At 41.6% G+C, this 15,941-nt stretch overlaps 1 protein-coding gene across 3 annotated transcripts in view; it reads right to left on the reverse strand.

The window, feature by feature from the left end:
* SH3GL3 (SH3 domain containing GRB2 like 3, endophilin A3) overlaps positions 1-15,941 on the reverse strand; it is a 285,361-nt gene that overhangs the window by 170,084 nt on the left and 99,336 nt on the right. The window contains exon 2 of one of the 3 annotated variants that reach the window (XM_027089206.1): positions 4,847-4,961. The exons of the other annotated variants lie outside the window; for them this stretch is intronic. The gene's annotated coding sequence lies outside the window, so the exon portion shown is untranslated. The remainder of the gene's footprint in view (positions 1-4,846; positions 4,962-15,941) is intronic. 3 annotated transcript variants of the gene reach the window in all.

Below are 15,941 nucleotides of genomic sequence, written 5' to 3' on the forward strand. Positions count from 1 at the left end.
CTTGGAGTGAGGGCCTAGGGTGCTACTGGCTGTTGAGTGGGGGACACAGGGGTGGCTTCCCAGCAGGGAAGGAGGAAGGGACAGGGCACATGTAGAGGATGGACACCCAGCTCGAGCAGCGCAGCCGAGCAGAGGTGTGCTGGGGTGGCTGCTTTCTCCACTTAGTCCTGGAGGGGAACCTGCTGAGCCTGGGAAGGGACCCCCAACAAGCTAGAGTCTTTGAGGCTTAAGCTTCACTAATTTGACCATCAGTCCACTTCTGCCACTACAGAATAGCAACACTGACTTCCTACCTGTCCTCGGAGGACTTTGGGTGGTTTCTGAAATTCTGCTTTAACCTCAAATGTTGTGGACATTATTCAAAGGACATTACTCTTATGGAAGAGTTTTAGAAACCAGGCAGCCTCTTGGGATAAATGTCCAGACCCCTCCCAAGGGGTTATTTTAGAAGCAGCAGCGGTCACGGAAACTCTAGCCAGTTATTTTTTTAAGGGCAGTTATCATGAGTACTAAGGCATAGCAAGTAGAGTTATTTTTATCTTCTTTTATCAACTAAATCACTTCTTTCAAACATGAACTAACTTTTGAAACAGGGATGGCTGTGGTCAGAATCAATATTTCCCCCAAGATGAGCCTACTTCAGAGAACAGTGCATCTCCTCCAGTTTTACTGAGATCTAACAATCCCAGACAGGACGCACTGAAGGAGGACGACTAATGATTTTCCAGTTCCGGTCCCGCCCCTCCCTCTCCAACACCCCTCCGTCCAACCTGTATTCTGGGCCACTCTTTCTTGGATGGAAAACTAGAAAGATTTGACATGTTGTTAACTATATTCTTGTTCATGGTTTTTACCCCAGATTTCTATACATTCCTGAGTAGAAAAAAATACAGGCACTGGAAAGTTTAAGGCTAATTTTTCCCAAAGGTTATTCTTAGTGTGGGCTAGAGGATAGGGAGGTGGATGAGGGGAGAGCATTTATCCCATGAGGAGGGAAATTGAGGCCCCAGAGAGGCTTACTTGCTTCAGCCATGTCTGCCCTCCATCTGGTATTCTTAGATGCCAGCTACACCAATCTCCCTAACCTTCTCTGCCACCTTATTTATATTCATCTCTATCACAAGAGAAAACTCAACTATCACTCAATATCCAGAATCAATATTTTTTTTTTTTTTTTGGCGGTATGCGGGCCTCTCACCGTTGTGGCCTCTCCCGTTGCAAAGCACGGGCTCCAGACGCGCAGGCTCAGCGGCCATGGCTCACGGGCCTAGCCGCTCCACGGCATGTGGGATCTTCCCAGTCCGGGGCATGAACCCGTGTGCCCTGCATTGACAGGCGGACCCTCAACCACTGCGCCACCAGGGAAGCCCAATTGTATGGTTTTTTAAATGAGCCAAATAAAAAGATAGATGACAGATAGAAAATATTTGCAACTTATATCACAAAAAATGAACTTCAATACCTAATATAGCCAGACCCTAAAAATTCTACATACCAACATTATCCAAGTAGAAATATAGTAAGAACAAAAGATACTATTTGTAGCAGCCACTGAACCTTTGGAGTGCCAGAGAAAGGCTGGGGTGTAGGAACAGGTGGGGAAAATCTGTCTCCAAAATTCATATGTTGAAGTCCTAACCCCCAGTACCTCAGAATGCGACTGTGTTTGGAGATAGGGTCTTTAAAGAGGTAACTGGGTTATAATGAAGTCATGGGGGTGGGTCCTGATCCAATATGACTGGTGTCCTTATAAGAAGAGGAAATTTGGACACAGGCATTGCACAAAAGGAAGACACAGGGAGAAGACAGCCACCGACAAAGCAAGGAGAGAGGCCTGAGAAGAAATCAACCCTGACGATACCTTGATCTTGGATTTTCAACCTCCAGGACTGTGAGAAAATAAATTCCTATTGTTTAGGCCCCTAGTCTATGGTACTTTGTTATAGCAGCCCTAGCAAACTAATAGAGCCCTGAAGCAGCTCTGTTTGTGCTCAGAGAATCACAGAAGATTCTCTCACTTTCTATCTTCAGGATGCTCCCAATTGTTGGCTTTCTTCTTTCAGCCCAGCTTCCTGAAATAGCTACTGAAGGTTTGGTGCCCCAGGGAAGGGCTCCGACTGGTCCAACAGGAGTCAAGTCTCCATCCATAGACCAATCACTTGAGGCCAGGAGGGTGGTATAGAATGATTGGTTCAGGCAGTCTCAATTGATCAAAAGTTCTGCCTGCCACTGCCACTGGTCTTGCTAATTTAAAGCAAGCCAGACTTCCTACCTGAAGCTCCCCACTCCCTGACCTTCCAAAGTATCGCCCTGAGGAGAGCCACTTGCATGACAGATGAGGTAGACTCGAACCAGTAGCCTCTGAAAATCCAGAAGGACCCTGGACCCTCTTTTAAAACATACATGTTCCTGGTAGCAGTTACACGTTGAATTAATTGTTATGCTATTAATTTCTTGGTTGCTTCCTTTCTTTTTCTTTGTAGACGAATTGAGCAGAGAGTCCTAGATATTGTGGAAAAGTTCAAACAATAGTTCTGAGAGGGAAGTGAGGGGAAAGAAACAAGTTTCATGGACTTAAAACTTTTGCTGGGGCAGCCTCTGCCCTTTGAGTTCTAAGAACTCTTCGTGTGAGATGTAGAGTCCACCTAAATATGTGGACTTCTCATTTAGATGATACCTAATCTAGGGGGTCTTAGATCAGTAAACAGAATTGACGGGTTCTCTGAAACTATTTATCTCTTAAGGTACCATAATCTCATTGTGTACCCCAAAAGAGAAAGTCAAAGAAACCGCACAGAATTCCAGCTTCTAGGTTCCACCATCAATTGAAAATTGGGTACAAAAGCCCTATCTTCCCTGGGTCACTGGCTTTTAGAAGTTTCTCAACTTCAAAGGTTTACTTGTAACAAGTAGCAGCCAAACCTCATGCTGTCTAGTCACCCACTAGGATGGAGTCATGGGAAGAGGACTGGGAATGGATCAAGACGACGACAGGTGGTTGGACTTTCCTGGTGCTCCAGTGCTTATGACTCCATGCTCCCAATGCAAGGGGCATGGGTTCAATCCCTGGTCAGGGAAGATCCCGCATGCCACGTGGCATGGCCAAAATAATTGAAAATTAAAAAAAAAAATTTTAATTAAAAAAAAAAGACGGGCTTCCCTGGTGGCGCAGTGGTTGAGAGTCCACCTGCCGATGCAGGGGACTCGGGTTCGTGCCCTGGTCCGGGAAGATCCCACATGCCGCGGAGCGGCTGGGCCCGTGAGCCATGGCCGCTGAGCCTGCGCGTCCGGAGCCTGTGCTCTGTGGCGGGAGAGGCCACAACGGTGAGAGGCCCACATACCGCAAAAAAAAAAAAAAAAGACAAGAGGTGGTCAAGTTCCAGGAGGGCAACAGGACAGGTGATGGTGAAGCAGGGGGTGGGGGTTGGGGGGAGGGGGTAGGCAGGGAGTTGGGTCAAAGGAACCAAGGCTAAGAATTTGAGGAACAATGGGCAGATACCCAAAGTACAAAATCTGGACCATAAGACTGGGCCAATGTCTAGGCAAGGAACTTGGGTAACAGGCCTGGGGCCACAGCAGCAAGTCTGTCTGAGGATCCTGGATAGAGGCTGCTGTGCCAGACTCCCTTCTGCATATGGCCCTGGCCAGAGTTGGGTGCCAATGGGATTTGGTAGTGTTTATTAAAATGTTTCCATGGTCCCCCATCCGCCTCTGAATCTCCTGGTTGGCTTATTCAAAATACAAATTACTTAGCTTCGCCTCATCCAGAGCCACCTCTTCCTACCAGATCAACCATAGGGTCAGTACTGAAGAAAGAGCCTTTTCATAACTCCCCACCATTATTTTTATGTACCTTAATTTTTAGAACTTTACTGAAGTAGAGATCTGTGCCTTCAGAGAGGGGTAAATAGACATGACTAGATGGAAAGGTATTCTTGATACTGGAACAGCAGTCAGAAGCACTATTTCCCCAACTTAGTAGGTCTGGAAAGTTTGGCCCATGAGCCCCTGTCTCATCACCTCACCTTGACGCTTCCAAGCTCCCCATTCCTACTGTCCCTACTCGAAAGCTCAGTATGACTCCCATATCCCAGAATGACAGACTTGAGAGAGGAAGTCCTCAGGCTCCCCTCCCCCAATGAGTAGGGACTTAAAATAAGGTCACTGCTCCTGGCAGACTGGCTCAGGACAAGGCATTCCCACCAACCTTGGCTCTACCTCCAATATGAGACCCAGCTCACAGGGTGGGCTGCTTTGACTCCCATTTTTTAGTGTGTCTCTGCTAGTGCTTTGGGGAACTGAGGCTCTGGCCCTAATTGCTGACTGTTGGGTTTCATTTTGCCTCAACCATTTCTGGAGACTCTGCTTTGTGCCTGGTTGTATATGCCCTTCAGACTCCATCCAATCAGCCCCATCCCAAGTGTCTGTCTAGTTCCAAACCTAGCACATGGTAAATGCTATGAGAGGTAGCATGGATCTAAGGTGAAACCACAAGACCACAGGTCTGTCTTGGTTCTGCTGTCACCCTTGGGAAGCCCTGGGTAAATCAGTTCCCATTAGAATACACGGACAGCTGTGTAACATTAGACCACCAGCCCATGAATCCAGATAACTGAGACAACAACTGTCAACCCCCAAACCTAAGATATTCCTGTGGGTGATCTATAGGACCTGTATGCAACAATGAATCAGCTCCCTCTCTGCTTCACTTTGATACCCCAAACAAAGCCTCACTCAGAGGTTCATTAAACTGCCATATTGAAACTTTAGAACCAACCACATGAAAAAAAAAAATCACTCCAGTTGCAAACATTAAGCTTTTGAAGGAGACCAAATACACACTTACTCAATACAGCCAGGTCTCAGCTTCCCCATCTGTAAAACTAGGCTCAGTCCCCAGATCCCTCAGGATGACCAGCAGCTCCCAATGCCAGGAAAGTGCTTCAACAACATCAGGTGAGCTGTACAAATGAGAGGTAATTTGACAAGTCAGCCAGCACGGAGCAGCCAGTCAAGTCAATGCAAAGTGCTCTAATGCACTTAAAAGCCCAGAAGCAAGCCCAGGCTGAGTAATAATGGCCTAAACACCACCAGGGATTTCCCCAGGTCTAATTTCCAGGCCTGATGGCCATGGTGTTCCATCTCCATTGGGCTAATTAAGGCACAGGAGACAGAATCTGACAGAGAAGCTCACCCTGGCCTTGGTCTAGATTTATGGAGAAGAGAAGTTGCCAAGAAGGTAAATTAGACATCAACAGGGCTTCCCCCAGGATGCTGAGGTCTCAGGAGCATTAAGGCTGTGAGATTTAAAGTGAATACAGATCAGGGCTATGCAGAGAGACCAGGAGGTGTGGGAGTTAGAGCAAGATCTCTTCCATTTGCTAACCATGTGGTGCTGGTGTACTCCACTATTCCAGTCCTTCACTTCTTCATCTATAAACTATAGCTAACGTTATCTATCCCAAAAGGTTGTTGTAAGAAATGAAACATATGTAAAATGGCAGTATTGGGCCTGGCACAGAATGAGTGCCCAGTAAATAGTAGCTATTTTTATATTATGTTATAGTTGTCATGTTTTCTGCTATAGTGAAATATTCACACAAGACCTGAGAAGTGAAAGACTATTTATCTTTCAGACCCAAAGACTCAGCTGAGCCTTGATCGGGACATATGTTCCTTTGGGGAAGATATGTTTACATGGGATGTATCTGCCTAAGGGGGCTACTTTTTCCTCTCAGCTTCTTCAAATACCAGTCACTTTAGCCAAATTTATACAATTTATCTCTCCCGCAGAATTCCTTAATCTTAGCTCGAGATGCTCCCCCCTCCCATTTCTAACCCCTTTCCCACCAGTGCCATGAGCCACATTGGACCATCATACAGGAAAACCATAGCCTGTTCTCCCAACAAGTACAGAGGAATCCATACCTCTCTCCTAGTCATTCTTATCACTAACTTTTATCTACATAATATCCCTGATTCTGAGCCAGGAAGGTAGGTGCTAGCCGTTAAAATTCTCAGCTCAATGGAGGAAGAGTAAAGAAATTTCTATTGAGTAGAGCTGTCCAACATATATACATATACATATATGCACACAGACTTTGTGAGAGAGAAATTCAAAGGGCCAAAGTCTAAATCAAAGTCCACCAAGTTCAAACATTAGAAGACACATTATTATTAAGAGTTTACTTCTCCCCAAAATTAATCTGTAGATTAATTCCAATCAAATTCCCAAAGGATATTTTTTGTGGAAATAGATGAGTTAATTATAAATTATATGTGGCAATGCAAAGGACCTAGAGCAGTCAAAGGAATCTTGAATCAGAACGAAGCTTAAGGACACACACTACCTGATTTCAAAATGTACTATTAAAGCCACAGTAATCAGAAGAATGTGGTATTAATGTAGAACAGATAAATAGGTTAATGGCAGAGAATAGAGTCCTGAAATAGGCCCACACATATAAAGACAATTGATTTGCAACGAAGTCACCAAGGCAATTCAATAGAGGAAAAGAAATTCTTTCAATAAGTAGGAGCTGAAACAATTAGATAAACAAGTGGGAAAAAAATGAACCTTGACTCCTATTGCACACCACACACAAAAATTAATTTGAGATGGATTATTGATTTAAACATAAAAGCTAAGACTACAAATTTTCTAGGATAAAAACCCAGGAGAATAGGCAGATATTCCTTATAAAAGACACATAAGAAATAAGAAATTTCTTATACAAGAAATTTTTGATAAACTGGATGGCCTCAAAATCAAAATATTCTGCTTATCAAAAGACACCATTGAGAAAATTAAACGGAGAACCACCTGCTGGGGGAAAATAATCACAATACATATATCTGAAGAAAGACTTGTATTTAGAATATATAAGGGACTCCTACAAATCTACATCAAAAGACAAACAGTGCAAGTAAACATGGGCAAAAGACTTTGAACAGATATTTCATAAACGAAGGTATACAAATGACCAATAAGCCCATGAAAAGATGCTCAGCATCATTTGTCATCAGGGAAATGCAAGTTAAAACCATTATGAGATACCATCTCACATCCACTAGAAAGGTTATAATTAAAACAATTTACAACACCAAGTACTGACAAGAATGTGGAACAACTGGAACTCTCATATACTGTTGGTATGGACTAATTTGCTGGTACACAATTACTCTGAAAATGGTTGGGCAGTTCCTTATAAAGTTAAATATACAACCATCCTATGACCTGCTAGGTATTTACTTAAGAAAAATGAAAACATTTTTCCTAAAAGAGACATATAAGAATGTTTATAACAACTTTATTCATAATAGTCAAAAACAACCAAGTGTCCATCAATAGGAGAATGAATAGACAATAGTAAAATATTCACATAATGAACTACTTTTTAGCAATAAAAATGTAACAACTGATACATGCAACAACATGTATGAATGAATGAATGTACATACATGAATTTGAGATTCACGGATGAATCTCAAAAATATTATGTTTCATAAAAGAAGCCAGACAAAGAAGAGAACATACTGTATATTCCATTTATATGAAGTTCAAGGATAGGTAAAATGAATTTGTGGTCATAGAATTCAGAACAGTAGTTACCCGTGGGGGATAGGATTTACTAAAAGGGGGCATGAAGGAACTTCCTGGGCTGATGGAAATAGTTTATGAATTGATTATAATGGTAGTTACATAATCACTGATCAAACTTCATCAGACCATATACTTAAGATCTATGCATTTTACTGTATGTAAATTTTACCTAAAAAAAAAGAAAAAGACCTTTAAACACACATTTCATTCTAGTTAGTCGGTTTGCTTTTTCACAGTGGGATGTTAGTAATTCAGAAGCTGGAGCTAATGAGTGAATTCATTGAGGATAATGAAAGCCAAGTTTCTCACTGTTGAAGAAGGGCGTTAGAAATATGGAAACAGGAAGACTACAATAAACCTTGGAGTGTTAGATTGGAATAGAGGAATCAGTATGAATGGTTTATAATATAAGGTTTTTATTTAGAGATTGATATATTTCCTAGTCCTGAAAGCTGGGAGGGGCTCGAAGCAATGACTCCAGTAGCAATGAACACACCCAGTGCCCAGATTTGAGTTCTAAATACTATTCTTCTCTAAAAGGAGAATGGCTCCTTGAAGAAAGGGTTGATTCCAGGAATGGGGCAGGGATAGTACAGTATGAACCTGAAACATCTCATCCCACCAGAAAATATGGATGTGTTAAAAAAAAATGGTGGGAGCATGTCTGAAGGACACAGGAGCCTACCTGACAAGGCTCCCACTGGCTGAACCTTAAACAGTTTGGGAGTCCAATTAAATAATCATGAGGAAACAATTTGAGCATCAAATTGGGTGAATTCTAACCCACGGAATAAAATAAAGAATCCACAAATCCATTCTGACATAAATAAATATATGCTGACAACTCTTCCTTATGCATAGAAGAAATAATAAATGGAAGAATAATAGTTTTTAAATTATCAGTGAAGGCTAGAATTAGTGGGTGAAAGTTTGATGAGTAACAGGGTGTTTACATAATCTCAAAGTATCTCCCGTAACTACAAAGGGGATGATAGAACTTTACAGAGAAGAAACTTGGTGGACACCTTCTTAACCAAGGGATCAAAGTTAACATCACCAAAATTATGACAAACTGACATCAAGTCCCTCCTAATATGATACACAAACAATAACACAACATCACTCCTGGGGCACATCTGCCAAAAATTAAAAATTTAAAGCTAATCAGAGGAAACACCAAAGTAACCCAAATCAAGGGACATGCTATCAAATAACTGACCTGTAGTCTTCAAAAATGTCGAAATCATGAAAGGAAAACAAGCTCTAAGAACCGTTCCAGACTTAAGAGATTAACAATTCATGACAACTAAATGCAATGAATAATTCTGGATTGGATTCTGAACCAGAAAAGAATAGCTATAAAAAGGAATGAAATTGGGTCATTTGTAGAGACATGGATGCATCTAGAGACTGTCATACAGAGTGAAGTAAGTCAGAAAGAGAAACACAAATATCGTATATTAACGCATATATGTGGAATCTAGAAAATGGTACAGATGAACCGGTTTGCAAGGCAGAAATTGAGACACACATGTAGATAACAAACGTATGGACACCAAGGGGGGAAAATGGCGGGGGTGGTGGTGGTGTGATGAATTGGGAGATTGGGATTGACATGTATACACTGATGTGTATAAAATGGATGACTAATAAGAACTTGCTGTAAAAATTAATAAATAAAATAAAGTTGAAAAAAAAAAGAAAGAAAGACAACCTGGTCCTGGGCAGGGGGCATGGACACCCACGTGCTTCTCTGGATGAAGCACTACAAGGAGATACCACCACATGCCTGTTGGAACATCTAAAATTAAAAAGACTGATTGTGTCAAGTGTTTGTGAAGATGTGGAGGAACTTGAACTCATATACTGTTGGTGGAAATGTAAAATGTACAACTATTTTGGAAAACAATTTTTCATTTCTTGAAAAATGAAACAAACACCTATACCATATGACTAGCCATTCCACTCCTAGGTATTTACCCAAGAGAAATGAAAGCATTCAATACTTGTACATGAATATTCATAGCAGCTTTATTTGTAATCACCCCAAACTGGTAACAACTCAAGTATCTATCAACAGATAAATGAATAAAAATGTAGCATATCCAAAAAAAAAAAAAAAAAGAATAGCTAAAAAGGACACAATTGGAACAACTGACAAAACTGAATATGGACCATGGGTTGACAGAGAGTAATTTATCAGTGTTAAACTTCCCAGTTGAGATCCTTGTACCGTGATTATGTAAGAGAATGTCCTGGTTCTTAGGAATACACACTCAAGTATTTAGGGATAAGGGGGGCTGTCTTAGCCAGTTTGGGCTGCTATAACAGACAACTGTAGACTGGGTGGCTTATAGACAACAGAAATTTATTTCTCACAGTTCCGGAGGCTAGCAAGTCCAAGATCAAGGTGCCAGCAGATCTGGTGTCTGGTGGGGACTCCCTGGTTCATAGATGGCCGTGTTCTCACTGTGTCCTCACATGACAGAAGGAACAAGGGAACTCTCTGGGATCTCTTTTATTTAAGGGCACTAATCTTATTCAGGAGGGCTCTACCCTCATGACCTAATCACCTCTGAAAGGCCCCATCTCCAAATGCCATCACATTGGGGATTAGGTTTCAATGTATGAACTTGGGAGCGGGACACAAATATTCTATCACAGGGTCCAATGTCTGCTACTTACTCTCAGGTGGTTCAAATAATAACAATAATATGCACTTATATATGATATATAGGTATGTGTATGTGTGTATGTGTACAGAGAGAGATTGATAAAGAAGCAAGTCGGAGAAAATATGCAAACAATTGGTGAATCTAGATAAAGGGTATACAGAAGTCCTTTGTACTGTTTTTGCAACTTTTCTAAAAGTTTGAAATTACTAGATCAAAATTAAGTTTTATGCATTAGTTATTTTGACTCTGTATTCTTTTTAAATATAGCAAGAATGAAGGTATTTTTATTCCTTTCCCAGACCTCAAAACTCATGGAAAAAAATAGAAGATGTGATCACTGATGAGGTGAAGCTGTCCAAATCTGAAATCTGGATAGAGACAAGAGATCAGGCTGAGAGCCAACACATGCTTCTCCAGCTGGGTGTCTAGGGAAGAAGAATCTGAGAGAAAATTGATAGTGCAGGACCTTTATCAGGGACTGCTCTTAAATCAATACCTCTGGAAGAAAGGGCATGGAAGCAGGATTGGACAGAGAAAGGAAAAGAATTGTAATGCTATCTTGAGAAGAGCCTCAGTCCTTCCCCAGGGGAATCTCTGGAGCTGGGATGGCCCTTGGGAAATGCCCCTGGTTTAGACGAGGGGGCTGAACCTTTATATCCCTGCGTGAACCAGTCATGGGATGACAGCAAAGGAAGGAGAAGGAACCCAAGAGTAGTTACAGAAAAGGGGAGAGTTGATATAACATGATCTCAAGGGAGACCCGATTCAAATCAGGTGTGAGGATAGACTTAGAAAGATGTAGATATGCTTCTTCTGGACTAAGCAGGAAAGTGAAGATAAATCACTTTTAAACAGTAAGCAGGTAAATCAGCTTATTCATGGACATCTAAAAACCTAAGATATGTTTGAATTGAGATAAAATTATGCGCTGTTCCCAATCCCAGTTTATTTTATGATTTATGAACATAGATGAGTTTCTTTCATGTGCTGCAGAAGATACAATAAAAAGCTAGAGGTGATACTGGGCAGACCCCCTGGCATTTGTTGGTAGAAATGTGGGCTTGTCACAAGTCCAAGCTGGGCTCCTGGTCCAAACACCAAAAAGAATGAGCCTTTCCAACATCATGGTGCTGTGCAACTTGTCTTGGAATCTGGACAATGCAGTAGCCCAGCTCTTGTAGCATTCCCATGTGCCTTTGAACCTGGATCCAAGAGATTTGTAGCAGCCCACATGGACTGACAACAACATTCCTTATGTTTTATTAATAAATTTTTCTCGATTACTTTACGGTATATGCAAGATTCTCAAAAGTGATTGATTTTATCAGAGCCAGCTAGCAACGAAAAGTATGACCAAGATGAACTACGTAACTCACTACAGGGACTGCTTGAGTTTCCAAGTCTTTTCTTCTTGCTTTGTCTTGAAGGCTAGTTTTACAGCATGAATGCAGCTCCTCTCCCTCTTCCTTAGGAAGGTCCAGCTTCATGCTGTAGGGTACATATCCTATTTCAAGGAGTCATGGATTATTGCCCCTTTTAAAAATCTTTCATGCCGTTTTTCTCTTATGACAGGGTTTCTCAACCTTGACACTATTGACACGTTGGGCTGGATAATTCTTTGTTGTGATGGAGAGTGGAAGAGGTTCTGTCCATTACAAGTTTAGCAGCATCCCTCGTTTCTATCAGAAGTACCCCAACTTCCCGCCAGTAGTGACAAAAATGTCTCTGGATGGTTCCAGATGTCCTCCCAGGGGCAAAATTGCCTCTGGTTGAGAACCACTGTCTTAAACTGAAATATTAGAAAAGATTTCAAATATTTTATAACTGCTACACTTTATAGCCTGTCTGTTTACTCTCAATACAAGGCTTTTATAAAAACCTGGGTGAGGTGTAATCCCAACATGCAACTGTCTCCCCAGGCATCTGTCCATCTCTCTGTGTTTGTAAATTGCATGCCCCATTGATCCTTCTTTTCACAGAGTCCATTATCTATTCGTATTTTGACTCTACGAGATGTTTGCACAAATCATGTCTGGTAATTTAAGAGCATCATGGTCTCAGTAATTTAAAAGCTTCCTGCCAGCAGGCATTTCCCACTATTGACCGTGGTCTTCTGGAAAAAAGTATATTGCTTTTGCATGAGTATGGTTGGATCTCCCATTCTATTCCAAAGCTTCAAGTGTCATCTTGTCTACAAACAAAATAATTGAGCATTTAGAGTTTGTATTCATTTGTCTGCAATTTTAGTCCCTTGGAGATGCTGACCGGACAATATCTCATGACGCTGCTGCAGGACAGGAGCAGCAGCGGGCAGTAGACTTCTATACTGACAGCAACGGAAAGATTATTGTCCTATCTCTGCCTCCTCCCTTCCATTCTGAATGGGTTTTCTTTTTTAAGTCATTGGCATACTTCCTAATTTCAGACAGGTTTTGTGGGTCTAGCAGTGTTTGGAAATCCATATTGTGTATTGCATATTAATAAACTATTTTTTTCCTTTTCTTGGAATAACTTTGCAATCTGGAAATGATTCCATGTGGTAGAAATTGGTCCTCCCAATTTTGCTTAGAGAAGAAAAAAGAACATAGGCTTAGCAGCTAATTTCCCTATAATACTAAGTAAATTTAGCAAAGGCCTTCCCTCTGAACCAGCTGTTTCTCTTTCCATTTCTTCTATAAGCAATCCACTGCTACGCATATATCTGGAGAGAACCATAATTGAAAGAATGCATGCACCCCGATGTTCACTGCAGCACTATTTACAACAGCCAGGACAAGGAAGCAACCTAAATGTCCATCGACAGAGGAATGAATAAAGAAGATTGCAGAGACATGGATGGACCTAGAAATTGTCATACAGAGTGAAGTAGGTCAGAAAGAGAAAAACAAATATCATGTAGTATCACTTATATGTGGAATCTAGAAAAAATGGTACAGATGAACTTATTTACAAAGCAGAGATAGAGTCACAGATGTAGAGAACAAACTTATGGTTACCAAGGGGGGAAGGGGGGATGGGACAAATTGGGAGATTAGGATTGGCATACATACACTACTACATATAAAATAGGTAACTAATGAGAACCCACTGTATAGCACAGGGAACTCTACTCAGTGCTCTGTGGTGACCTGGATGAGAAGGAAATCTAAACAAGAGTGGATATGTGTATACGTATAACTGATTCACTTTGCTGTACAACAGAAACTAACACAACATTGTAAAGCAACTACACTCCAATAAAACAAACAAACAAACAAACAAACAAAAAACTCCATGACACGTTCTGTATGTTCCAGTCTTACAACAAGGTCATACATCTGAGCATTCTGTCCTTCTCTCTCTGGAAAATCGTTCAACTCATATATTTGTTACTCTGTCATTCGTTCAAATAAATTAATGAGAGAAAAGAAATGAAGACATGTATACAAATAACTAAGGCAGAGAGTAGAAAGCAGTATGTGTACCATGCAAGACTTATCAGTTAAATATTATGAGGGTTCATTTATTTGGGTTGCTTTTACTTTGTGAGGTCCTGAAATATTTCTTACTATGATTGTCTGTCCTCAAAATATTAAGGCACAATTCAGTGTCTTCTGCTGTTATGGCTTATCTGAGGGTCACGCTGAACCCTCAGAATAATTTCCTGTGGCAAAAAGATCATGGCTCTGCAGGCCCAGGGGACAGGGCAATCTCGGTAAGCTGCCTCCTTTGCTGCACACAAGCGGGCCCATCTTCACCTCGTGGCAGGTTACTGGTGGGGTTAAATGTATACTACTGCCACAAAGCAAACAGAACAAAAAGTAAGTTTCATGACAGATGCGTCTGGCATCTTCTCAATATTTCTTCTCCAGTGGTGTCTTTTCCTTCCCACCCTCATTAGAGAAATCCACCATTAGTCAGTTCAAACACTAAAGAATTCTAACTGGAGTATGAGGGAATTCAGAAGGCCCAGAGCAGCCCTGTTCCTTATGAGTGTAACAGCCATTCTTCCAGCCCTGTCCCTGGAGTTTGGGTTCTTCTACTCTTCAGGCAAGGCCACGAAGATCTTTGAGAAGCACATTTTACATTAGTTTTATTCCTGACTGGGTTCGGGTTCACGTTTAGGGCAGAGAATGCTAATTGTCCCCTAATATCCATCCTCTCCTTCTTCCTTTTAGTAATAGAACTTCCTGAGTTTTGAATGAACACTTGCCCAGCAAGTTAGAGACAGCATTTCCCAGCTTTGTAGCTAGGTATAGACAGGTGTCGCAAGGTCACCAGAGAGTAAGTGGAAGAACTAGGATTCAAATCTACATAAACAAAGAAGATAGTCTATCTATTTTCTCACCCTGTCTCCTAGAAGTGAAAATGATGAAAATAAGGAGGCCGTTTGTGGATAAAGGAGAGAATTCTAGGAGAGCAGTTTGATTGTTCTCTTCCTTTCCAGAAGTGATATTGATGGCCACCATGGAAGAGCTGGGAGGGGCAGGTGTCATTTGCCAGAGAAGGTGAGCTGGGAGAAGAGCCAGTGCAGGGCATGATAGGAGTCTGCTATGCAAAGGTTTGGCAGGCAGCGCTGGGTATCCAGAGCAGGCAGGTTAAGGGGCGGGAGGGAACTGGACCCAGACAGCCACGTCCAGTATGGCCCTTCCTTGACCACATGCAGCAGCCTCGAGCTGGACGGAAGGAAGTGGGTGGCTGTCTCAGACACAGAAGCTCTGATATGCCAGGTTTAAAACAGCCCTTGCCAGATAATTAGTCCAACCTCTGGCTCACCATCTGCATCTCATCCCAGCACTTCTTGAGCATGTCCATCAGTACAGACCCTTTGTTGAGTACCTGTTCCCCTTTTGAAAGAAAACAATTCTGCAGAATTGTTAGAAAAAAATAATAGTTATTTCCATCTTACTGTGGACATACATCTGGCATTATGATTTTTAAAAATTAATATTTATAGGTCAGTAGTATATTTGTCTTTATTTGCAAGGCTGCTTTAAAATTCACAGATACATATCCCTTCTGGTGTTTGAATGTGAAAGTGTTTTTTTCTTTAGATATTTTAAAAGGTGAGAGTCTGTGGCCCAAGAATTTTCACATGTAATGCTATCCTTCTAAATGGATTTATGGAAAGTTATCTCAGGACTTCTGCTTTTTTGCTGCTGTTAAAAGCTGCTGGCTGCAATGTCTCTGCCTTGTGAAAAAATGTGGGGTTTTATTTTAAAATTAGATCCTAGGGTTAATTTAAAGATTATGCCAAGTATATGTTCCAAATCCACTCATTCCATCTGACCTGCAGGAACACATCTGCTCTGTGTTCGCCCCACCCAACTTCTGACGGTGGCATACATCTGATTCCTTTGATTAAAGAGAAGAGTTTGTTAGGATGTCATGTACAGTATATCAAAGGAGATCAGGCACCCGTCTGCAAGTCAGATGACAAAAGGAGTGATCAGGACGGTACGGCTAAGCAGACATGGTGAAGAGTCAGCTAAGGGGAATGAGTCATAATTGGGAAAAGTGTTCGTTACCGGTGGTTTTGGTAACAATCACGCACAAGTCCCAGGGTGTGTGACATTAAGTGAAGCAAAGTAATTTCCCCAACATCCATCTGTCCCCAGCACAGAATTCCAACCAAACTGTAGAAGCGGCGTGGTCAGGGAGATTCCACAACATTTGGCAATAAT

The sequence above is a fragment of the Aethalodelphis obliquidens genome, unplaced genomic scaffold, assembly GCF_003676395.1.
Source record: "Aethalodelphis obliquidens isolate GAN/ISIS:26980383/991018 unplaced genomic scaffold, ASM367639v1 scaffold65, whole genome shotgun sequence".
NCBI lineage: Eukaryota > Metazoa > Chordata > Mammalia > Artiodactyla > Delphinidae > Aethalodelphis > Aethalodelphis obliquidens.